This window comes from Strix uralensis, chromosome 13 (genome assembly GCF_047716275.1).
Source record: "Strix uralensis isolate ZFMK-TIS-50842 chromosome 13, bStrUra1, whole genome shotgun sequence".
Taxonomy (NCBI): Eukaryota; Metazoa; Chordata; class Aves; order Strigiformes; family Strigidae; genus Strix; species Strix uralensis.
In genome coordinates, this window is record NC_133984.1 from 4,917,396 (window position 1) to 4,943,388 (window position 25,993).

Genomic DNA, 25,993 nt, shown 5'->3' on the forward strand with positions numbered 1-25,993 from the left:
TTCTTTATTGAAGAAAACAAATCTCCTTGCAGCAGCTGCTCATCTTAAAGAGCATTCAGGAATTCTAGTTTTCAGGCTAAAAAGTGACATTTGACAAGTCACTCCTCAGTGAAGCATAACTGGCAGGGTTAGTCGGTCAGTAGTGAGCGTGTTCCCTAATTGCACAGGGGAGAAGGTTTATGCTTCTTGAATGACAACCTTGCTAGCCTGTCCAAGACGATCCCTTTCTTTAGAATATAGTTCTATCCTAAAGAAAGCGCCAGTAAAATATGGTACGTGATAGAGAGAAATCTTGAGACACTGGATGGATTAAACCGACCTAGAACTACATGATTTTGAAACCCTGTGTAATTCTTTAACACTATCAGTGAAATATGGGAAAGCTAAAATCCTTCCATGTGAAATTATTTCATTCTTTTTTCTGATATTCTTTTAGCATAACAGAGTTTTGCTAAATAAGTTCTAAGAAGTGGACTAATTTGATTTTTGTGGAGGGTTATTTTTTTTCTGGTACAGAAAAATATTGCAGGATGTCCTCACCATACTTTGCAATGTTTTCTCTCATTTTTCAACGGAAAGCCACCACAGGTACAGTCCTTCACAGGGACACAGCATATACTGCTATTCCAGGCTAAGGACATAGCTAGCATAGTGGATGAGAAAACTGCAACAACAAATGGAAACAAATATGAAGATGGACCTAGCTGAGGTAACACTAACCTGTTATGTATTACTCCAGCAATTTAAATTAATATGTAGGTAGCATTTATTTGTACTATTTTATCTGTTCCTGATTGTCATTAGCCTGAAAGCTAAAATTATTGTCAGTGCATTAAAAGCCATCACTAAATATCAGCTTGCTTTTTTTTAAACAAACAACGTCATATGAAACAAACAATTTTTCCAAGTTTCAAGAACAAATGTAACATTTAACTTTAAAAGGCTATAAAATGCTTTCAATTCTTAATTTACATCCAAATGTCACCATGCCTAATATTAATTGGATTGAATTAAAATGGCCATTTTGGATGTTAGGTCAACTGTGGCTATCTTTGAAGTTCTTCATGAAGAATAACAATTTCAGTTTTTGTCTGACTACCAAACAGACTTTTCTCAACAGCTAAGTCAAGAAACAGACCTCCCAGTATATTGGTGCACTTGAGTGCAACGAGCATACATTCATAGAGCAGACATAGAATAAATTCATTTCTTGGAATAATTCAGGAATGCTGTTTCAAGGATTCAGAAAAATACCGTCAGATTTATCAGCACCATTTTAAGATGGCCCCAACTGTCCACTACCTCCTCGACCAGGCTGGCAGGATGTGAGCCTGCACTACAGCTTCCCCAGCTCAGTCTACGGAGCTAAGCCTCAGCAGCTGATCCAGGTGGGTCTGCACTGCAGTACCTGAGGATGACGCGAGAAGGTGAGCAGAAGTTAGATTGCTATTCCTCCCTCCACCTCACACATGCAATACTGGCTGAGCGGGGAAGCTGGGGAGAAGGATGTGTGATCCTAGCACTTGGCCTACTTCAGCTGATAACACAACCAGCTTTCCTGCAGCTCCTGCCTGCTCTTTATGAGCCTGATAAGTATTCTTAACCAAGTGACAAGGTGCCAAGATCCATAGGAGGAAAACTGGGGGAAGACAAAAATAATCTATCTACAAAGCTGAAGTTATTGACATCAGAAAGCATTAAACATTAGTAAGTTTACAGGGTGATTTACAAGCTGTTCCGAGAAGAGAGGATATGTGAAATCCTTCATGTTCTTCCTTTCTTACAACAAACAAATGCCTAAAGCTGAACAAATAAGAGAAAAGAAAATCTTGTGTGAATTTTTAATTAAAATTAAGGCAAGAAACTTTCAATGCAAAGCGACCTCTTCTTTGAACATTGTAACATAAAAGCTTCCTAGCAGCATATCTTTTTGGATCATGATAAGAAGTGATGCACTCAGCACTGAATAAGGCAGATACTGACAAAATCAGAAAGCTTGTACTCAAAGAATAAGTCCCCTCCCCATAAATGTATTTTGCCCAAGCATCACTTCTACAATATGCCTCTGGGGAGGAATTTCTCATCAATTTCAGAATGCTGCAATTTTCTAGCAAACCTGTCACCAAAAGAAAGAAAACATTTATATACCTAGAAAGTATTCATTCTCTTGTGTACTCTCCCGTTGAGCTAAAGGATATGCAGAAGTGATCCTCTTCATTACGGATACGAGGATTGCTTGTGATTAAAAATGAATTGGTGTGTACAGGGTCGATGAAGAGTTATTAGATGAAGTGTTATGTGACACTGCACAGACTTACAGTAGGAAAGACAAGAACCATACTACAAAAGTTTTTCAAAAAGGAGATAAACGCTCTCATTTTTCTGGCTTTAATAAGCTTATGTTGCAGCTAAACTTTGCACAGATCAGGAGAGTTCCTCGTGTTATCAAAAAAATAGCAATATAGAGGAAGCAGGGACTCTGTTAAGAGGTTAAGGTGAGAAGAGCTACCATGCACAGTCCCTAGCTAAATAAATGCACAGTAAGAGAAAACAGGGTCATCTATTCCCTACTATCCATATAATCATGCAAAAGCCATTTTGCATCCCTCTTTATCCATCTGTGATACTACAAAGCTATCTCCAACTTGAATTGAATAGTCCTTGGCTAAAGCCTGGGATCTAGCACTAGAAGATCATCTCCTTTCATTAATATATCATATCAAAATGCCATATCATCATTCTTAACTCACAAAGAGGAAGGATATAACAAAAGAGAAAATACGACTTGCTGTTTGTGCACCTTGTGGTGAGCTCACCTAGTACCCACATTTTGCACAAAGCATAACAACTGCATGAAAGTATATGCTAAGAAAATAAATCACAGAACTGAAAAAAACCCACTCACTTCTATACTAATTTGATTTTCCTAATTACATTCTTGGTCAATCTGGTCTTTCTGTTACATATAAGGTTTCAAAGGTCCTTGAATGATGATCAGAGACAAAACTTTTAAAGAGAAAAAATATCTGCCTATTTCCATCCAGTATCAGAAAGGAATGGACACAAAATAAAAACTTCCATCGTGATTTTTAGAAAAATTTATTCTAAATGTACCAAGGCCACCTAAATGTCACATCTGTCACAAACTGTTCAGGGTTTATAATACTCCTAAATTTCACAAGTAAGCTAGATTACAAGAGCAGTAACCCCCTTTTAACTTTGTACTTCATGTAATAAGAGTATTATCTGCAATCTATTTTTGACTGAATTCCAAGTTTTCTGTTATAAGAGCCTTACATAGCCGAGTCATATATTATCAGCATTCTTCTGACCTTTGTTGCACTTTTATTCTCAAGAACATTCACTAGAAATTCACGAATAATTTTATGACATTTAGCAAGTCATCTCAGCACTGAAGTGAAAGGTTTTTAAAGAGAGCAGTTGAAAGAAAATGATAATGGAAGGGTTATCATAGAAGAAATAAAAGCGATTTCAATATCCAAGAGTATACAAACAATTCAGTCCCAACATCCTAAAATATTGACAGATAAGATATCAGGATTCATGCTATAGGAAATTGGAAGAAAAAATTTGGATTAAATAGATGAAGAAATTCTAAGAAATAGGTATTTCTGGGGAAACTGGTGGTGGAAGGAAGAAAACAACATACTTTTCATGCTAAGTAATAAACTACTTTTTGTGAGGGACTTTCCCAGTGGAGTTTGTGAAGTTACCCTGTTGCAAGACCGAGAAAAGCAGCCATCTGCTAAATCTGTTTCTCTTGCACTCACCTCCCTTAGAGACAGGTAGGTCTGGCTATTCACCCTGTGCTGAAAACCCCTGCACCCCTAACGCCATCTCTTCCTTTCCAGACCTCCACCTCACCTGGCTGACAAGGAAAAAAGACAGGAGTTCATATATAAACAGCAGATAGTTCTTAGTTTATGAGAAAGAGTGATGCAATGCTGTAGCAGAGAGAGATGGAGATTTGTGCTGAAATACTGTGTTTCCTGGGTTATGGAGGTATAAGTGGGCCACCTGATTCTCTATTTCATTTGCATGTCTTTAAATAATGCTGTCCTATGCTCTCTGCTTCAACACAGGACTAAAAATTTACTAAAAATGGCTGAGATAAAGAGAATGGTTCCTGCTTTCTCTCTCATGTTGTTCTTGTATTAGTTCCTTATTCATTTATTCCCCTTTCTCTCCTTCAATCTGAAATAAAAGCAATTCCGAGAGGAAAATGGTTTGCTCAGAATAAACTTTGTATCAGAAACTTGGGATGTTCAAGGTCTGAAAGGAAACGATGGCTCATAGGAAGTGAAAACAATAATAATTCATTTAATATGTGCTCCAGATCTTCTGCACAGTGCATTAATATGAGCCTTTTAAAATTCAAGCAATAATTTTGTATGTCTTTTCCTTTCTAGCCTGTGTGAATCATCACCCTCTCCTGGACTAAGAAACGAAGGCAATGTTATCCACACTTTATGGATGAAGTACAGACGATTAAGTGTCATGCCACAAATCAAACAAAAGCCTTCAGAACAGCTCCTGAACCAAAGGCTGGTACTTTAACCATATGATAATTTTCCTCTGCCAGGTATTTAAATTTTACCCCAGTAGTTCAGGAGTTCCCATTAGCACAACATTCATTCCAGCACCTGTCACCAATGAAAGTGAAAGAGATTAGAGTTCATGAAGAGGATCCCATCTGCCTCCTCATTATCATATTTTCCCCTTACTGAAGATGGGACTCAGCTACAGAGCTCTGCCGAAGGAACTGAGAATGCGAGTGGAAGGGAAAGAGCAAACAACACATTGCAGAGGCCACAGTAATTTTCAGAAAACAATAGAGAAAGTCTTTGTAGTTTTTGCTTAGCTCTGCCTGACATAGATACCAGTCTGGACCTTGGAGATAATAAATATGAAAGACTTGAGGGTGAAGACATCACAAGACGGGTTTCTGGAGAATTGCCATTTCATCTTCGCATATATTCATTAGATTTTAAACCAAGGCGACAGAAAGAATTAATCTGTATTTCTAATATTTTTGTAAATAATGCTTCATTACTGTTCTCATGCATTGTGTTTTATAATTTACAACTGATTTGCAGCTACTGACTTTGATTCCATGCTTGCATTGACATTGCACAGCTTTTAAGCTAACATACTTGCCCCTTCCTTAACCCTTAAGGGGACACGGGCTGATTTTACCCAGATAACAATCTTCCACGTATTGGAAAGTAGCAGCATAAAATGTATATATTTGAAAGGAATCATGATAAAGCCACACAGGGGAACCACAGGTCCCAGAATACATTGTTTCATGTTGCTCAGAGGCTTTTCTCTGTATAGGTGTAATAATATCACAGCAATGAGGATTATATAGCCTGTTTGCAGTGCTTCCTTGATACAATGGTAAAGGCTGTCAAGGTGTGAAATATGAATCCTAAGATACCCACTCTCTGTGCATGCACCTTAGAATTAAATGAAAACCAAGTTAACAGATTTTTTTCAAATATTAATTTATTATTACCATGAAATTGTTACCTACTACTCAAATAATGCTTATCGTGGATGGAAGAGACAGTGGGTCTGCCTTTCCCAAAGGTCATAGAGGAAGCAGGGATGTACACTGTACATGTATGGGTGTACACAGGTGTATTTACTCACCTTTCTACACACAGTACAGAACAACTAGAACTACACAGTTGGTACACTGCCTTTTTCCAAGTCCTGTTCCCAATATCTGTGGATATTGATGGTATCTGCTCAGTAAACTCTACTAAAAATCAAAATAGCTTCTTGAGTCAGTACAGGTAAGATTGATACTATACAAACAGACAGCTTGTGTTTCTGCCAGGAAGGAATGTTCATTCCATTAAGTCCAGTTTTTGTCAATTTACATTAATTATTAACATGTTTCTAATGAGATCCTTGGAATGCCTGGGAGTCCATGAAAAACAAAATCTTCATAACCTTAGTTTGGAAACATCTTTATCTGTCCTGGCTTTATGCTTCTTGAGTATTAAATCCAAGTTTTGGGATTCTGAAGACCCCTGTATTCTGATCTTTTGCTGGCCGGTCCAGCAGGGAGATGCTCCTATGTGGAAGATGTGACAAACTCAACTTAATCTCTTAAACCAGAAGATGACTTAGTCCCAAATAAAAGTTGAGGAGATTCTGATTACTAAAAATGATCTTTTGAGCAGCTAAAAACTGTATTTTCTGTCTCATATGAGCCTGGATATTTCATCTTTATATTAGAGGAATTGGATAAGGACATTGAATGCCAAGGATTTTGGAAATGGAAAGCCTATATGAACACACAACTCCATTGAAGTTAATTTCAAAACTCCCACCGATTTAACTAGGGCAAAAATTTCATCCTTAATCTTGGAATATTCAACAACTGCATGTTATAACTCATCCCACCTTATCCCAGCAAAGGCTTTCCTGAACAGGACCCAGTTGTGCCTGAAGCGTGCTAGCAACAGCTTAGCTTCTTAGTGTAGGAGGCATGTGATCTATTTCAATCAATCAATGAGCTATAAATCAATATGACAGGAAGGTTCAGTGTTAAAAAACTAAATAATGACTGCTTTCTGAAAAGTCTGTTTCAACTTTAATTCTCAGTTGCCCATCTCTGCTGAATCTGCAATATAGAGCACAGAGTTAAGCAGTGAGAAGGAAAAATTAAAGAATAAATCATTGGTAGCAAGACCAAAAGCAAACAGAAGATTTTACACTTTACGCTCAGGAAAAAGCAGTAATGCAGTACGTAAATGCAGAGAAAGTATGGTTGTATTTCACAACTTAGTTTTAATATTTGAAAATGCATTTAATAATTCTCACCCGATTTAAATAATATGATAGAAAATTAATGTCCTGATTATGTAGGTGGTCACCTCACTGATCACTTCCATGATGAAGAAATAACATCAGTGTACATAAACAGCCAGAGGAGTTAATTTTGTACTCTAAGCAAAAGTTATTTTTAAGTGCTGGTTTACAGACTTTATATAAAAGGGTGATCAAAATAATAGTCCAAACTTAAAAATCACAGTTGTATAAACTATGTTGAAGTTTAGGATTCAGAAAAATTATGCTGTCTTCATAACCTGTAAGATGCTGCAATCCTTTGCATATTATGAATTATCAAAACAAGCTTTTAAAACTTAAAAGCAGTGTAGCAAGTGGCTGGCAAAGTAAATTTTATTCTTTTGTAATATTCAAGGCTTGAAACTTTGAGGTATTTTGAGTTATTGTTGTTATTTTTATTGCAGATTTTAAGGTCAGAAGAGGCTATTATCTCATCTGATCTAGCTTCCTGTCTATCACCAGTCATTAGCTCTCGCATCTCAGCCAGATCTCTCTATGAAGAGTTCTAAGAGGGAGCATTACAGTCCTCACGAAAATGTCAATGACTGAGCTGCCAGATATGCCAGAGCTCCTACAGTGGAAGAAGCTTGATCAAGTGATGTGCCTGCAGATGAATTCACAAATGCCAAATATGTCTTGCCATTACAGGAAGAGACTAAAGTTTAAATTTGCTGTTAATCTGAAAAAATATTTCACCAGCCTCACCTTTTTTTTAATTTGTTTTCTGTGTATGTTCACAAACATACCTAATATAAAAAAGATTTATACGCAGAGCTACGCAAATTGTCTGTTTAAAGAGTACATTCATGTTTTAACAGACAGACAGACACATGCTCCTCCCAATCCATTAAAATTTAACATAATATCTCAGGAAGCTAGCAGAGTAGTACAAAACCCTTATTTTGATTACAGCATTCTGGTAATAAAAGCAAATGAAATTCCTGTTGGCAACAGGGAGCCTAGGAAAAAGTTGAATAGAAATCTGAAGTCTACTCCTAGTGAAGTCATGAGGTTATAGCGTAGTAGGAGACTGAAGGCTCTGACTCACACTCACTAAGCAAACAGCTGTGGCACTGTAAAGCTGTACTTCCCCCAGCTGTTCAGTATCACTTGGCCAGATGTCACCATCCCTGTAGCAGAAAATGAAGCACATGATATCATCTTCTCTCTTTCAGCACTAACTGGTATTTCAGCACAAACTTACTCTGACTGTCAACTTGTATGAACGATGGATGAACCACAGACCCCCTTTCCCATGCTAATTCACATTACCAACACTAGCTTTGCCGTAACTCCACTGTCACATCACTGAATCCAGTTGCATTTACAGTAGCAGAGGCTTTTCTGTTCAAAGTTCAGCCACACACAGGTAACCAAGTAGCGATTTTCTACCTGTAAGAGAGCTAACTGCTAACTGTATTAAAACCAAAACTCACAAATGTAATTTTGGCAGATTTCTCTGAAAATCCCAGTCTGTCTGCCTGTATTGAAACTGGTGTGTATTAAGTGTCTTCCCAGTATAAAGACAGCTCTCACTGCTGAGTTAATCTGTTTCAACCCATTTTTATATCTCTGCTAGGGTTTGAGTGAGGTGAGCAGACAACTGAAGCTTTTCTGTAGCATAAGACTGCTTTGCTACTTGTTATGACCTCTGAGGGTCTTTGAGCTCTGAATTACAATACCGCAACTTCTCTCTGCTTCAACTAATGAAAGGGCCTATGCAAAGATAAGACAAGACTTATGTGAACTTTTACAGAACTTAGTTTTTTTAATATCAGTCTTCACAGACAGCAAGCATTAGATATTCCAACAATAATCCAGCAATTACTCAACTTCTCAGCATATTCACAAACAACAAGCATAGTTAAAATCTTAATGCCAAGGTATTACAAAATAGGCCTGCATATATCCCTTACTGCTCTTGCAACACAGTCTCAGTCTTTCAAATTACTTGATCCAAAGACTTATTGATACTGATACTGGTATTACTGTGATATGTCCTCCAGCCTAATTAATGCAGATTTCTGGTCCACAATAGTCTACCTTTTTCTTGACTAGTAAGTACTCAACAGCAGCAGCAAAATCAGAATCTTATCATGCTATTAGCTGAAATAAGACAAGTAGACAGATCTTACTTATTTCACTGTTTGTGATAGTCAAGCCTCATTCCTCTTAAGGAATTTGTTGCAACTCCAGTAAAAGTTCAGATGACCTCTTAAAATGATTAATCAGAGAACTAAATGCTGAAGCCAAGCATTAGGGTACAATATGTCAAGAATGATCCAAAGGTGAGAGGAAACTTAAGTCTTTCACTCCCACCCATGTGCAATAACAGAGTACTGCAAATTTGGAAGTGAGTTACACAACAAGCTGCAGGACAGAGTAGTATCTGGAGTTAATACATGACCACACAGATGAATGCTAGTAGAAGGGGCCTTAGCAAAAGTAACACCATGAAGTGCAACCAGAGATGTAAGAACAAAGAATTTGCATGCTTGTATATAAAAGCTAAGGGCAACAAAACAAACTCTGTTGAAAGTGCCATTTAGTAGATGGGATTGAGGCAGTCAGTAATGGTTTCCATTCCAAGAGAATACGTTTCAGATTTATTCATACCTAGAAAGGGTACCATGAAAGAAATGTTTGGGACTTGGCTTGCATCTGCTAACTTGCTTTACCAAACAGTAATGAAGATTCTCCTTCCTCAGAAGACAGAAGACTTTTCATGGATAGGATGGTACAAGAGAATAATAAACATTATCACAGAATCACGAAATCATCTTGGTTGGAAAAGACCTTGAAGATCCTCCAGTCCAACCATTAACCTCACACTGACAGTTCCCAACTCTACCAGATCCCTCAAGCGCTGGGTCAACCCAACTCTTCAACACCTCCAGGGATGGGGACTCCCCCTCTGCCCTGGGCAGCCCATTCCAATGCCCAACAACCCCTTCTGCAAAGAAATACTTCCTAAGAGCCAGTCTAACCCTTCCCTGGTGCAGCTTGAGGCCATTCCCTCTTGTCCTATCGCTTGTTACTTGGTTAAACAGACTCATCCCGAGTTCTCTGTAACCTCCTTTCAGGGAGTTGTAGAGGGTAATGAGGCCCCCCCTCAGGCCCCTCTTCTCTAGACTATACACATACATATTTAGTTACATATTAAGTAAACAATCCCAGCTAGAGCTGTTACAAATTCAGAGTAAAAATAATTGCTTTTAGTTATAAATAGCCAAGACATCTTCATCCACAGTGTTCAGCAAATACATATACATACTAGCACGCAGAGCATATCATCAGTGAATGACACTGCACGTAAGACATGGATAGGATGGCTGAGAGTGGAGAAAAAAAAGTACTGTCTGCTCCAGGCATATTAGAAGATGAAACCAGAAAAGGACTGCAAGAAGTATATTGCTGTATACACCCACAGGCAATTGTTCCAGTATATCACTTTAACACAGAAAATGTCAGCAACATCTGAAGTTTTCCAGATCACCACAGAAAATTGCTTAAAAGATATCCTGATATACTGTAATGAAGAATGACAACATCTTCATTGCTGACAGAAGTGGTGTTGAATACTTGTTATCTAGTCTTGAGTGGAAATATTACAATCCCATTTTTCACCAGACCTTAATTTTTGCTGTTGTTAAATAAATAATAAGAAAAAAATTCCATTCACTTAACATTACTTTTTAAATCTTTTTGCCCAATGCTTTTCACTGTGAGGAGGACTTGAAGATTCTGAGGCAGGGGATTCTCAAATAAGAAAAAGGACATAATTTTATGATAGAACAACTAGGCTATACCATAGGTACAGCTGAGATTCCTGCCACAGCAAACAAGATTGCAGTAACTGAACATGAACATGTTCCTCAAAAATTCTCTAAATATGTCCATAATTCTATTAAGTTATAATTGTGGGATTCACTAAAGTATTTTAAAATTTTTTAGAGTACCATCAACAACAAGATTTTCAGGACCAGTAGGAGTTATTTCACTTTTTGTAGCCTTTCAGTCATTTTTATCCCATCTGCTATCCATGCAACTGCTGTGCTGTTGGACACATGTATAAAAACACTACACTCCTGGGAATGGCTGCCACAGAAAAGGTTCCACACACATAGACCCAACGGCTACACATATAGTATTAAATTTAACAGCACAAAGGAATAAACAATTACTGGGACTGAAATTCAGTTTCCTGTACTATGAAATTGTTAAAATAGTTCTGGTAGAGTTATAAATAAATCCTATATCAGAATTTAGCTCAGACCATGGACTATTCCCAGTAGATATTCTGACTTTTTTGAATCTGTTCTGGAAGCTCAATGAACTTGATAGTATGAACAGTTTGTTCTATGCCTCTGGTTTAGTAGCATAGCTACAGCCTATCAGTCTATAAATTAGGGTAGCAGGGGTGGGGTAATCAATCATGGTAAATGAACATTCAGAATGCTAGACGTGCATGTATACACTTTACTATGGACAGACTTGCTGAATGGGACGTGCTATATTCAAAGTTTGTATGTACCAACCATCAATTGTCCCAGTACGAAGAGCTGTTGTACTGCTCAAAGGAGAAGCAAAGTCAATTTAATGGAACAAGGAAACACGAGGCTATCACAGAGGAATAATATTTTGCAACAAGAGAGCTGGAAAAACTACACCCAGCCTTGGATGCATTGAAATAGTCAGCATGGATATGTCTGGTAAATGTAAACTATTAATAAAATGTAGCCATATGACATCCTCCATTACTTTCTGTTTTTTAAGGGAAAAAAACCTTCCAACTCTGGAATAAAGTGGTAATTTCCTGACTGGAAGTTTTAAGAATACAAAACTAACTCTTGCTGAGCCAAGTAGACTCTTTACAAAAAGAATCACACTTTAATATTCTGCAGTACCCCTGCAGCATATTCTTCTAATCAACCTTTCATTGCAGTACACTCACCTTTTCTCAACCCACCATACAGAGAAATAACTACTGTGTACATTTTGGCTCAGATTGCTTTTTCTTCCCACCTTCACCATTGTTTGCCAGGGTCAAAGATAACTGGGTGAGGAAGAAACCCTTGCAACCATGAATGGAATAAGAAGTCAATAAGAAGCATTATTCCTATACATACAGCATTTTATACTCAAAAAACCCAAAAACTCAGGAAACAAACTATGGGAGGTAGGGGCATATGTTTGGAAAACTTTTGAAAAATTTAATTAAAGCTGTCATATAAAAATGACAACTAAATCAGCATTAAAATAGTTTCTAGAAGAGAAGTAATTTACAGATTTTCACAGTTAACTAACTGCTTTCTGGAAATAAACTTCACAGTTTACTATAAAATGATCAAAGAGGGATTAGGTAGCTATTGAATTTACTGGAAAAATGTTATAACATATCAATGAGATTGAGAAAATTACTAAGGATCTGAATATGTTAAAGAAGATGTAATGAATCTAAACAGTGATAGAAATTCACTGGGTATGGGGTCATTAATGTTAATTTTATGAATATTAAAATCACCAAGGGGAACAAATTTGCTGACACTAAAGCTGATAATGGCTAAACAGTCCAAAAGATTTCATTCCTAAAGCATTTTACAGATACGCTTTCAACACTGAATTTGGAGATCCTTTGCCACCTATGATATAGAAAGCATAAAATGCACAAGGTTCTTTCCAGAGATTTGTCTACACGCTAGAAATAACTTCAGTGGCCACCCGGTATCTTTTGTCAAAATGATAAGTAATACAGTTAAGTAATACAGTGACAAGAGGATAAAATACAGACTAACAACCTTCAACTGGGTGGGCTAGTGAGTTCCTATGGCTTGGTGCTTGTTGAAAGCAAATGGGGTTCCAAAACCTGCAGTGCAAAATTCATCTGTGGGTGGAAATGTCTTTCTGGCATTTTAGGATTTTTCTCTAATCCCGAGTTGGTTGCCAGGCATTATAGGTCTTGTTATTCTTTGGGCAGAGAATACTGAAGGATCACTTTATGGGATACTGGTCTTCACCTTTACATAGAAAGTCTGAAATGTTGTGTATAGCACACAAATTAAAAGAAAAAAAAAAAAGCTTTGAATAAAAGAAAGCCTTTGCAGTGGAAGCGAGGTTACACAGAATAATAATGTTCAGTTTTACATAATTGTGGTTTGCTACAAAAAATTCTGTGTGGTCTCTAATGTTGGCTAAGGACATGATCTTATTACTAACCTTATTTGATCCCTTCTGGCCATTCCAGTAAACAGCAAAATGGTGGGTGTGAATATGCGACATATACAGAAACACAAAATGAGATTTGAGATAGCGTGGCTAACTCCAGCCTGAAACAGCTGAGTGAAGTTCACACATGAAAGAATTAAGAATCTCGGCCCTTTTTATTCCGGAAAACTTAGTGTTATTCTTTGAAGTAACAAGTAATAATTAGCAAATAGGAATCTTCTCGCTCTTCTGCCTGGTTTATTCCCCATTTTCCGCATCTTGAAACATAGTAACAGCAGGAGATTTTGTGTGTGCGGAGTTCATAATAGGTCTTTTACATATTAGGTTTCAATGCTACTTTGGAAGCTCTTTTTAATATGAGTCTTCTTTTCTTTTTTAATGTGGATCTCAACAATAATTTATCAGAGTTACAATGTCTCACATTTGGAAAACTATGTTTTTAATTCCAGTAGTCTCTAGTTTCTTTAGGAAGGATGTAATTTCTAGGTGGTCGCCAAAATCTTTCTTGTCATGGTAAGGGAAATTTGCTTCTTGATTATGAAAGTAGAAAGGAAGCTATATCAAATTTATTAATATATATTCAAGGTGCACTTGGCAACCCACCTTACACTGAGAAAATGATTACTTTAGAATCTCAGAGGTCATAAAAAACAAATTTCCAACTCTAAGCTGCAAGCTGAAAATGAAATAAGCACAACCTAAAAATACAGAACCAGAAAATATTATATACCCACACCAATACATATTTAAGAATGTGTGAATTGTGAACCTTTCCTGGCTAACTTTGAAATGATGACTAGGAAACAATATGATTAGGACCAGTCTCAGCAACAGCAAATTTATACCTACTAATGAAAACGGACATTTCAAAAAATGCCACTCACCTCTCCTGCTATTTCATGCTGGACACTACGGTGACATTTCCAGGCAATTTACTTATTCATTTTCTGTTACAACAGCTGCCATCATCTGTGATCTGAAAATACCAGAGGATTGAAGAATCTGATGTCTCATCACAAGTCAAAACTTTATAATACAGCTTGCAAATGAATGGTTGTGAACCAGTTTCCTAATATTTGCCTGACATTCTGATTTATGAACCTGATTCTCTGAAGAAATGTATTTCCAGTTTCCATATCCATTTCTCCCCATCAGCTCTAATCACCCTTTTTCTCTCTTTCCAAAGAATTCTTTGGTATCTCCATTTACTATCATTAGCAAGCAAGCAAGAAAATTATTATTATCATTACTTCCTGAATTGAGATATTTGGAAATTGTTTTTGAAGTTCTATTTCATGGTTTTTCTAAGTTATCACCACTTAGAAACATACTGAAATTGAAAAGAACACCCACTGAAATGTACTGTAACACCCTGAAAGTTTCTCGTTAAAACTTAAAATATTCTAAATTTATGCCACTAAAGTCTCTGCCTGCTTTCATTTTCCCACATCTTCTACTTGAAGACAAATGTGGGAACAGAATAATTAGTTTCTATTGTAATGAACTGTAAAATTTATAGTAGATTATTAAACTGAGAAGCATAGAACAATATTATCATTAAGGATTTATAGGTTATAAAATTCAAATTATATATATTTCATAAATTCTCTCTGATCTTCATAGCTATTACAACTTTCCCAAATATCCTTCCTGTTTCTTATTTCCATCTGGCATACTCTCACAGTTTAAGAGAATCGTTAAAAAGTTGCGCAGAGTTAAGGAAATGGAAGGGTTTTTACACAGTTCACCACTAACAGGTATGATCTTTTTGGTTAATTAGCATGTTTTCCTGTGGTGTTCTGTGTGGCTGCATGTGAGACCTACAACTCTGAAACAAACACCTGTCCTGGCTACAGTTTGTGTTTAGAACACCCTACTTCAAATATGTTCTTTACAGTAATCAAAAGGAAAATAACCTTTTAGCATAGTACAGCATATTCTTTTATCCTAGAGAGAACAAGGCACATCTTTCAGAGCACTATTAGTTCATGCTCTCTCTCCTGCATCAGCTTGCTGACACGTACATTTTAGAAGTGAAATTTAGCTTAGTCCCCTTTTCAACCCTAACCCTTCCCCACTTTTTGTCCTCTTGTAACATAAACAGCATAATGGTTCCTTCCCAAAAGCTTTGTAGCTGGCAATGCTGACACCTCGCTGAGAGCAGGCAGCAAGTATCACTATCTAGTGATCTTTCAAATTGCCATTTTTCTTTTTCAACTATCACTACTATATATCTTCTTGATAGAAAACTACCATATGAAGTGCTTCTGAAGTAAAGAAATTCACTTCAGAGGTTTTGGAGATTTTTTCCCTATTTTTTCTTAAATTCATGGCTCTAAAAAACACTGACAGTTTTGATGGAAGAGGTTGCTGCCAGCAAGAAAACAGATGCAAAACTGAGGAAAACGTGTGAAATGTTGAGAAGAGTAAATCAGCGCTTCAGTGTCAGAGTCACTATTTCATTATTCAGATGCAGTAGGCTGAGCAAAAAAGATGAAACATGTCAAAAGTAAGAACGAGGCTAGTATTGAAGTTCACTGAGAAACCTCAGCATCCAAGGCTTCTGCTTTGTAATATTTATAATTGCTCTCCAAAACCCTTGTGCTTCTCTGACTCATATCATTTTTGATCAACACACCTAAGCATATTATGCAGTATTTGTTTCACCTCGCTGTAATTTCACTGAACTCAACTACATTTCACCACTGTAAAGCTAAAGCTATACTGTAATGAATCAAGCCCAACACTATTACCTACTTAAAAGTACAGAAAAGATACTGAGAGAATGTGACATGTTTGGGAAAGTTGGAGGAAATTAAATTCCTTTTAGAAAAACATCTAAAATATCTTAACTTCAGCAGGACTGGATTTACTGCCTGTAAATTAGACCTCATAAGATTGAATGTGGATACTGACGTCTGATTATCAATTTTGGAGGACAGGATGTGTATTCCTACATTTATTCCTGTTCATCTTTTTAAAGTAATAGCATTATCATTAGTTTTGTCTCTTGACACAAATAACAAATAATGGCTAACCAGGGGATCAAACCGCTACCAACAATACCGCATTATACCACAAAACAAAGCCAAACCGTAATTCCGGGATATATCATTGCTGCCTGAACTCAACACCACCACAATCTTGCTGTATCAGAGCTGGACTCATTTTAATCTAATATTCTTCACTTGACTGTTTCCAGCAAGTAATTCTTCAGAGGGAAAAAATGACAGAGTAAACTATAATCTACCTAATCAATTATATGGTCAGTTCATACCCTAAAATGTTACTTGTCAGTTGTCTTATTTTGTGCAGCTCATTCTTAAAGATGGACAAACCCTCATCACTGTAACCCCCTAAAGAAGGAGGTTCATTTTGTTTTCAGAGGGTGGCAACAAAGTTACTTCAAAAGCCATTGCAAGTTCACCTCAGTTTTCGTAAGTGTTTATACCGGAATGCTTATACAGTCTTTTACAAAAATTACAAAATGTTTCATTTTAATCTTTTCAAATTACTTTGTTACTACATCTTATCCAAATCATCTTCTCACGTCCAACTTCATTACTGTTTTTAAAACACCTTAATAATAGAAATATTTTAAAAGTAAAATCGGTTTGGTAACAAACTTCAAGATATTTTTTTTAATTTGCCGAAAAATAGCAAAAATAATAATTATTTATTTATCTATTCAACAGCCTTAACCTTTCTTATATGTTGGAGGCAACTTGCAGAAACACCTCAATCACCTGAGTCTGTCCCACATTTTCAAGAAAAGCCTCAGATTCAGCAATTTTCTTTTACAAATCTCCTTGGGATTCTCAGAAATAGTCATCAATATCCAACCTCAGATAAGAAGCAGACACTTAGGCAGTATTCTCTGTGACATGTTACTTCAGTTTTTTATGATCGAGAGGAACAATAGGATTATGAAGAGCTAGCCTGGAGATGATCTTGCTACTTACTAAAAACAATAGCCATTAATGACTGATTTCTACCAACACATTTTTCTTAAATAAGCCTTCTCATTAGTGTCAAGTAAAATAATTTGTAATTTTTGTAACATTTTTATATGTTTTGCTTCTTATCTAACCAACACATTGAAGGAGAAAGCCTGTAGCATCATTTTTGAATGATGTCTTCTCTAGGCCTTAGTGGCAAGTCTTCACTAATCAATAAATTTCATCTATAAAACTAAATGCATTTCCAAGTATCTGTCACATGAAGAGTTGAGACAGCAACTAGAATGCACATTCTGAAAGTTCTTTTAACTACTTTTACTTCCCAAATAAGCCTTGGTTATCCTGCAAGATTTTCAGCCTGATAGTAATCTCTCAATCTCACAGGAGAACACACTGTTTATTTCTTGTGAATTAATATTTTATAGCTTACACTGTGCATTACAATTTTCCAATCCTCACTCTAGACAAAAGAGGTACATTTATCATTTCCAAGAACAATAATTTCTATTCAGATAGTGCAGGGAAGGACAGAGCCATCCTAAAATCTGTAAATGACTAGTGCATAGATGAAGGGAAGATGAAGGCAGGCTTACAAGAAATATAAAAAAGATATTTTTTAAAACTTTTTCTCTTTCCCCTTGATCAATGTCTTTTCTCAAGGTGCTTTTTAACAACAAGGCAGGGCAGTGTACTTGGCTCTGTCAAAACCAACGTTCCCTCAACGTCATTTGAAGAAATAACGATTTTCTACAGGAGAAAATCCTGTAGAAAGGATTCGACAGATAGCTCAGCAGATACATTTTTCAAATGGGACAGACAGTCCTGCAGTTTTATACCAATTTTTGGAAGGCAGTTTTATACCATGAAAACCAGAGATACTATAGTTCAGCTTAAAATTCAACCTCTTGTCCTGGGCAGATGAAAGTAGGAAGGTTTTGGAAGGAAAAACAACACCAAATAAAAGCTAGTAATGAGCAAAATCCAGCCTGGGGGGCTTTTAACAGAAATTATAACAACAAAAAAGATGTTAGAAAACCTGCATATACAGAATATATCCTTTTCTATTCAAGGCCTTTCTCTGGCTAGGAGTCCCAGATGATGCCGCTTATTCCACCTGAAGCCCTTGCTAGCACAGTGGAAGGAGGCAAATGCTTTAACATCAGCACCTGCCTCCCCAGAGCTCCCTACCAGGGAAGGAAACACCTCCCTTCCTCCTAACCCTCTGTGCAGCTCTCCTCCTGGTGTCTTTTCTTCCAAGGCATCATCACAAGAGAAGGCAGACAACCACTCCGCACTCCCTCCTTGGCAGCTCTCGGAGGGCACGGGTGAATTTGCTCAGGATGAAATTCAAAAGCGAGCAGTTTACTTTGTTAGTGCTTCTAACAAAGGAAGTGGTTCAACAGCTTTAAACAACAATATTCCCTTCTACCAAAGCTGAAAGCACAAATGAATTAAACAGAATTTCGCACTCAAGCAAGGCAGATTGTCAAAGCCGTGTTTCATATTACCCCTTTTAAGCCCCATGAAGGTGTTTCAGACTTTTGCATCCGCTCTGGCAATGTGCACAGCTGGGCGTAAAACCCGGCTTGTTCGCAGAGGTGAGGAGAAGCCACAGCGCTGTGCAGCAACCAAGGCTGGGCAAGTTTTTTACACTGCCCACAAAGTGATGCAGTTCCCTGCCTGCAGGCAGAGCTCAGCCCATCTCTCAGGCCAAGGAGATGGAGGGAAATGAGGGCAAATAACAAGCACTGCTTTGAAGAAGTAGAGTGCTCTAACTGCTCTAGCCTCTATGCTTGTCCTCCTCACCCCAACTCATCAGACACGACATTGTATTTCCTATCAAACTGTAACTATTCATTGCCATGCATAAGGACTGGTTTGGGGTTAATTCTCTGTAAGATGTGAGTACAAAAATACTTCTAGCAGATTTCTTTGCAGCAGATAGTAAACAACGTTATCTCAAAGTTTTTATTTACATCAAATTTCAGACATATTAAAATATGCAAAGCTTCAGGTGTTAGTAGTGCTGGCATAAACCAATACCTGCACACATACCTGCAGAAAACACAAAAGGGTTGGGAAGACTTTTTTTCCCTTGACCAAGCAGTTCTGAAAGCTGTTTTAGAGGTGGTGTATCCTTATGTTTGCATAAAGATGTTGACAAATCCATCCTATATTTCAGTTTATTTTTGGAGTGATTTTTCTTTAATATATGACCAAAATAAACACTGTGTGGAAAGCTGCAGTGTGCTTTGATTGTCTATAGATGCTGCAAATAATTTAACAAGCATCCTCATGATGTTCCTTGCTGTAGGCAAAACATTCATTTTCTTCTGCTTAAAAGTAATGATTTTTTTATTATTTCCTTTTTACAACAATTTAGAAAAATACTAAAAAGAATGCTTCTAGTATAATCTTTTATGAAACAGACAATGCCACAAAATTCACTCCAGATCTCATTCTATTCAAATCAAGCTATGCCAGACACTTGGCCACCATGGACTGCAAACTCTAACAAATGTTAAAAGAACCTATTGAGATTTTGACTATTACAAAAGTCTTCAATGCACAAATTTCCCTACACAGAAATATGTAAAAGATTCCAATATACACTATGCTGTCTTAATACTTAATTAATATTTTGCTCTAATTAACAGTTACTGAGTACCCTATTTATGATTCTTTTCTTTCATCTGATACCCCCTTGCCCTCCCTGTGTTTGCAGTATCAGACACAGTTTTCTGAAAACTTTGATAAAAAAAATTATAAGCTACATTTTGGCCAATATAACCCCCCAAAAGTCACAGTTTCATAGAGAAATTACCCATCTATATTCCCAATGTAAGAAAGAGCTTCTGTGTTCTGAAGCTCTACAGGATCAGCAACCCAAAGGCTAAAAGAGCAGCTTAGCTATGCAAGCTGGAATATACAGAAGCCTGTTAAGGGACAACCCACGTGCTCCCCAAGAGTTGTTTGTCTTCTTGGACAGAACAAAATTAAAATATTTTTGGAAACCTTGTTTTACACACACTCCTGTCCTTATTAAAACAAACATATATTCACAGTATTGGGAGCGAATTGGGAATTCACAGAATTGGGAATATTATTCACTGTAATTGAAAGTCATGGTCTAACTGTTCCAGTGGTATAAATCAGTAAACCCATTGAACTGATAGGAACTATTCAGTACTAAAATAAAATCCTAATAGCAAATGTACCAGTGTAAATCTGTGATAATAACAGTGATTTATATGGCTTGTATTTGTTCTTATTATTTCCACTTTAAAAATATATTTTGTTTTCACTGACATCTGTTTATATCTGTTTACATTCTTTTTATTGGCAATTCATATCTAAAGTTTCAGAATCATCTGTAGGGTGGGGGAATATTGGTTATACAGCAGCATGTAATTAAACAGTTTGGACTTGGAGTTCTGCTCCAGATACAGCATTTCTCCACAGCCTGTGCCCTAATGCCCATACACAGTGTTTCTGAGGTCATATTCTTTCACTGGGGCCAAATTGTTTTCTAGGGCAATGGAATAGTAGCTTGGTCCAAGACAAGTAGTTCCCAGTGACCCTCACCAGTACAGAATGAGCACATTAAAGGAAAGACAGTCTGAGTAAATGAATTCAGCTGGAGCAGTGCCATCTTTGTGGAAGGACGGCAAGACAGCAAGAACATTGCAGTCCAAGTAAATGACCAATAATTTTGCTGTTAGTAGCAGCATAAAACACAAACAAGGAGTTTTACTGTAGTTCCCAAGTTATTTGTGGCTGAGATACACCTGAAAAGTTGGCAATTAGTAAGAAAATGTGTTCTTGAAAGTCCCATTAAGTGTGTATTTACTTAGCATTTTCTCCAACTCCCTTATTGGAAACCAAGCAGCAGTAGTTTCAGAAAAAGTAGTAAGAGAAGTAAGTGCTTATTTTCCATTCTAGTGCAACAAGAAGTGGCTGAATTCCAGCGTGCCCAAATTAAAACTGGACAAACCTAGTGACATGCATTCCATCTTCAATTACAGAATATATCTTCAGAATAAATTCATTACCACATTCATTCCAAATAGAGATATCAACTGCACACAGTACAATCTAGGAACACTTGAATTGCTTCAAAATTTTGAGACCATGAAAGAGCTGATAGATTTCAATGCCCTGCTCTGTGTGGTTCACTACAGTGATGCAAAAGCAATAGATTCAAGCCTGTACAATTTCAAAAAAGCATGCATAGATTCAGCCATACAGGTCTCATTGATTTAAAACCATAAAGTCACCTAGAAGTATTCAAAAATGCAGGACTATAACTTCAGACCAAAGCAGAGTAATCCTGTTTTCAAAGTTCCCTGATAAGAGCTGCAGTCTTTTGAATTTGCCTTGAGTTTGAGTTTGAAGATCTACAAAAAGATATCTATCTCTAAAGGACTCTGCTCAAGAAATGTCAAATGTAAACAGACTTTGAAGGAGTTAAACAACAGTTTCCAGAGCAGCAATGATCAATTTTAAGCTTATTTGTTGTTTTAGTTTGATTTAACAACACAGAAAGGAGACCTCAACACGAAGCAATAACATGCAGTGACGTGGTAGGTTGCAGTGTGATTAGATATTGCCGGGTACCAGTATTAATTCTGAGGTAATGTATGTACGTACACCACCTTGCAGCTGACTTAATTTTAATATGTATAGTGTGTTCTGGCAGCTGTGTGTCATAACAGGATCCCATCTCTGACATGATTGATGTTCAACCCTTGAGACTGCTATCTTTCACCACAAACAGGTATTATGCAGGTAGGTAGTGTGAAAGAGGTGTCTTTTGTTGGAGGGAACCAAAGGGAAAAAAACAATAAACTGAAAAGAATTGCTTTTATTTAAAAAGCAGCAGGATGGGAAAAAGAGTTCTTTAAAGAAGAACCTTTCATCTCACAGTGCAGGCTTAGAAGATAAAAACGTTTCCCAATTTTCATATATGAATATCTAAATTTAATCTACAGACAGAAATTGAAACAAGAGTGGCCTGGTTTCCAGATATACCAAACATTTTCAATTCTTATGGTCTCTCTTATTTTTCATATCATGCTGGCTTTTAAGGTATCTCTGTATTGCATATTGCAACCTCATGCAAGTTTGTTGTATGCAATGTCCAAACCAGCCAAATGTGAGGCAGCTGCAGGCACAATGCTGGCTAAACAACAGCTGCTACACCCTAAATACTGAACAGGACTCAGTGTTGTACTAACTGCATGAAGAACTGAAATGTCTCTTTCAGGTCAGCTAAGTCATAAAATTCAGAATGGTGCCCAATATACTCCTGTGTGTTGCTCACATACATCACTGATTATAGATCAGATTGTAGCATTTTATTAAAATAATGGATTTTAATGAAAAAAATCAGGAATCTACAATGGAAAACGTCCTTAAATGTAACCTAACATGAATTGATGGCTATTTAATAACTCAGTGAATATTTCATGTGGAATTTTTTTTTCACAAGACAAAATACATTCTACCCCACATACATGTGTGCATGCCCGTGCAAACATGCACACACATTCTCAGATTCAGGCGTCTGCAGTATAACGATGAAAATTTTGACCTCTTAACCCAAACAACAGACCTTTGAACACAGTTAAATAATCCAGAAATTTTCTGAAATTGCTTGTTTTCTTCTGATCACACATCTGACATGTTGATAAGAAGACTCCACATACAGCACAGGAAAAAACACAGGAAAGGTCCTACCAGGTCTTCCTTTATCTCTCCCACAGGAGGGAGACCAGATAGAGGATGATTATGCAGACATTCATGTAGGAAGGGAGTTACGGGTCTGTGTGTTTAGCACAGCAAGATCTAGATAAAAAGTGCCACCGAAGAGGATAAACAGGACTAGAGACTAGGACAAGCCCTACCAAGCATGCACTCTAACCACAACACTATAAAAATACAGCTTCTGTACCTGATAACCCCTTTGGGTACATGGCTACCAGATATCCAAAACCACTTACTACTAGGAGATGGCCTACTTCTGCTTTTGTTCACCAGAAAGGTTGTCTGGGGAGATCCTGTAGCCTAAGTGGCATCACTGTTGTACCCAGTTCTCTTGGGCCCATAATATCTGTCCTGATAATCTGCCTCAGATCTGCCTCAGATAATCAAACCAACTAGACAATCAAGTTTGGTATTGATTGACAAGTCAACAATATTTCTATATCGTTAAGCTATCTCAAAATCAAGAATTAAGAAAATCCACATCATGTGCTGCTTAAAAAAAAAGCTTAAAATGCTCCACATAATGACTGCTATAAAAAGAAAATCACTGTGTAGTAAATCAGAAATATTGTCACAGAATGTTCATCTCATATAGGAAATAAAAGCTTCCCTTAAAAAAAAAAAAATGAAGATATTAATCTAATTTGCAAAACAAGATTTTTTTTGTGCATATATTATTTCAAACAAGACAGATATCAGTTCTCAATTCTTTGTCTTCCATTAAAGTACATCAAAGGGCACTAACCTTTTTTTTTTGTTGTCTTAAAAAAAAAAAAGTACACTGACCTAAGGGTGAAGATCAGTATTAAGCTGGGTATTTTTCAAGAATCCCAGTGTGCTGATGAAAACATCCTACTCCATGGCTTGAACTTGGTGTCTCTGAGACACTGCCTCAAGCAGTCCCAGCAACACTCATCTCCTGTTCCCAACCCAGAACAGGACACAGCCTGCAGGAAGCCAGGACCTCCTGCTCACACAGATGGTTTCTGAATGGATTATCAGCTCCTCTGTCATCATCCTTCCTTTCCATCCCAACACACCGTGTTAGTTACCACATATTATTCCTGTTCTCAATTAAACTGTAATTATGGGTCATATTAACACCAAAATCTTTATCCAGCAGGGGGGGCTCAGCTGGTCACCAACACAACTTCTAACTTAAACCTAATGTCAGTAAAATTTACTCATCAAAAGGCTGACCAACACTCTTCCCAAGCATGACAAATACAGTCAATGTCAGAAAACCTATCAAGTTCACTATATATTAACAAAGTCAGCCATGGTTATTATGGCATTACAGTATTCTTTACACCAAAAGAAGAACACCAAATACAATTCTTTCAAATTAATCCTTTCAAGCTCATACAAAAGTCTACTGCCAAAGCAAAAAGCAGATTTGTTTTTCAGCTGACAAATGACTGATTATTATTAGACATTTTATACTAGATCTATAACATCAAACCTTCCCTTTGAGAAATTTTAAAGATCTTTCCCAATGTTTCTGAGACACATTTATGGATAGTTTATGACTTTTCAGAGAAATTACACCTCAGAATTTTGTTTCTATGACAAGAAATGAGATTTCAACTCTCTGTTTAGTTTCAATAGACATATTGAAGGTCAATATGGTCTGCATATTTAGACCTCTAGAGCAGGCAAAAAGTGAAAAGGCAAGTAAATCATCTTAAAAATACAAGAGCCCGACCATAAAAATCTATTGTTTATCTTTTGCAGTGATGGTATTTTACTTTCCAAATAAAAATCCCAGTTCTCCAATGAACAGAATTATTGAAGTAACACTGTACTACACTGTTTTAATTTCAGGTATTTGAAACAATGATACCATAAAATGATCTGAGGTATTGTTGTCGCATAAATCTCCAGGCACTTTTTGTGTCCTTAATGTTCAAGCCTAAAATTGTTTTATTCTTTAGCTGACAGTGCATATTGTAAAAGTTGCAGTTTATCACTTTTCTTTCATTCTTCTCCAGCAGTTACATTACCACATCCTTTTTTATTACTATCGCAGGATGTCACTATATAAGTGACATCATAAGGGGAGAACAAGGATTTGCCAGGAATAGTCAGAATTGCTCTGCAGTGCTACAGAGCTCTGCTTTTCAGAGAAAAGGGGACAGTCTTGCATTTTAGCATGCTGAACATGTGCGCTATCAAATCTATTGCCTGTCACCATAGTCCCTTGGACTGGATAAATTATATCCCACAGTTGGGTAGTACAAAGGTAATTCTGTTGCCATATGTTGTGCCAAAGAGCTCATGCCGTGACAGGGTGCGTTACAGATTATGCTTTCCCATGTGATGCCGATTTTCTCCTTCATCTGTGAGGGATAAACCTTGCCTCCTTTAAGATTTGAAACTATCCAAAATAAAAGAGTCCCTCCAACAAACTGGAGATGCAAATTTTGTTTAAAAGAAGAAAAAGGAAAAGAGGCAAGAAAAAGCCCAACAATTTTTCCAATTTTGGACATTACTTATATTGTCCCAGCATACACCCAGAATTCACTATGCATCAATGCCATGGGAATTCCAGTCCCATCTCTAAGTTAATAAGTCAGAAAACAAAGAGTCAAGAACACTGTGATCAGCTTCACACATTTTCTTTATCAGACGCTCTGCAGTATTTTTGAGTTTCTTTGGTTGGTTGATTTCAAATGCTGGCATTGGCAGCAGCTCACACATAAAGAAAAGAAATATCATGAGAGTAGAAAGAAAATAGGTACAGCCCCCGCCCAGAGCATGTTTAAGAGATTTTGCTTGTCTGTTCAATTTATTATTGGATTTCATTATTTAGCAGAAGTGAATTGAAGTGGTTGATAACATGCCACAAATGATTTCACCCATCAGCATCCAGCTCAGCTCAGGAATAATCACAAGCCATTGCTACCATGACTATAGAGTTGGGCATTGGAGAGAACGGGGCTCTGTTTGAAGTCTTCTTCCTGGTAAGAAAATGACCACATCATGTAAGTCAACTCAGTGAACACACGGGCTTCATCTCATAGGGCATAATTGAAGATAACTACATTTTAGGCATAACTACAAAGTATATAATATATAAGGGAAAAGAATGGACAGCAAGTACCTAACATCTCACATGAGAAAAACTACTCCTCAAAGTAAAAGGCTGAGGCAGTGAA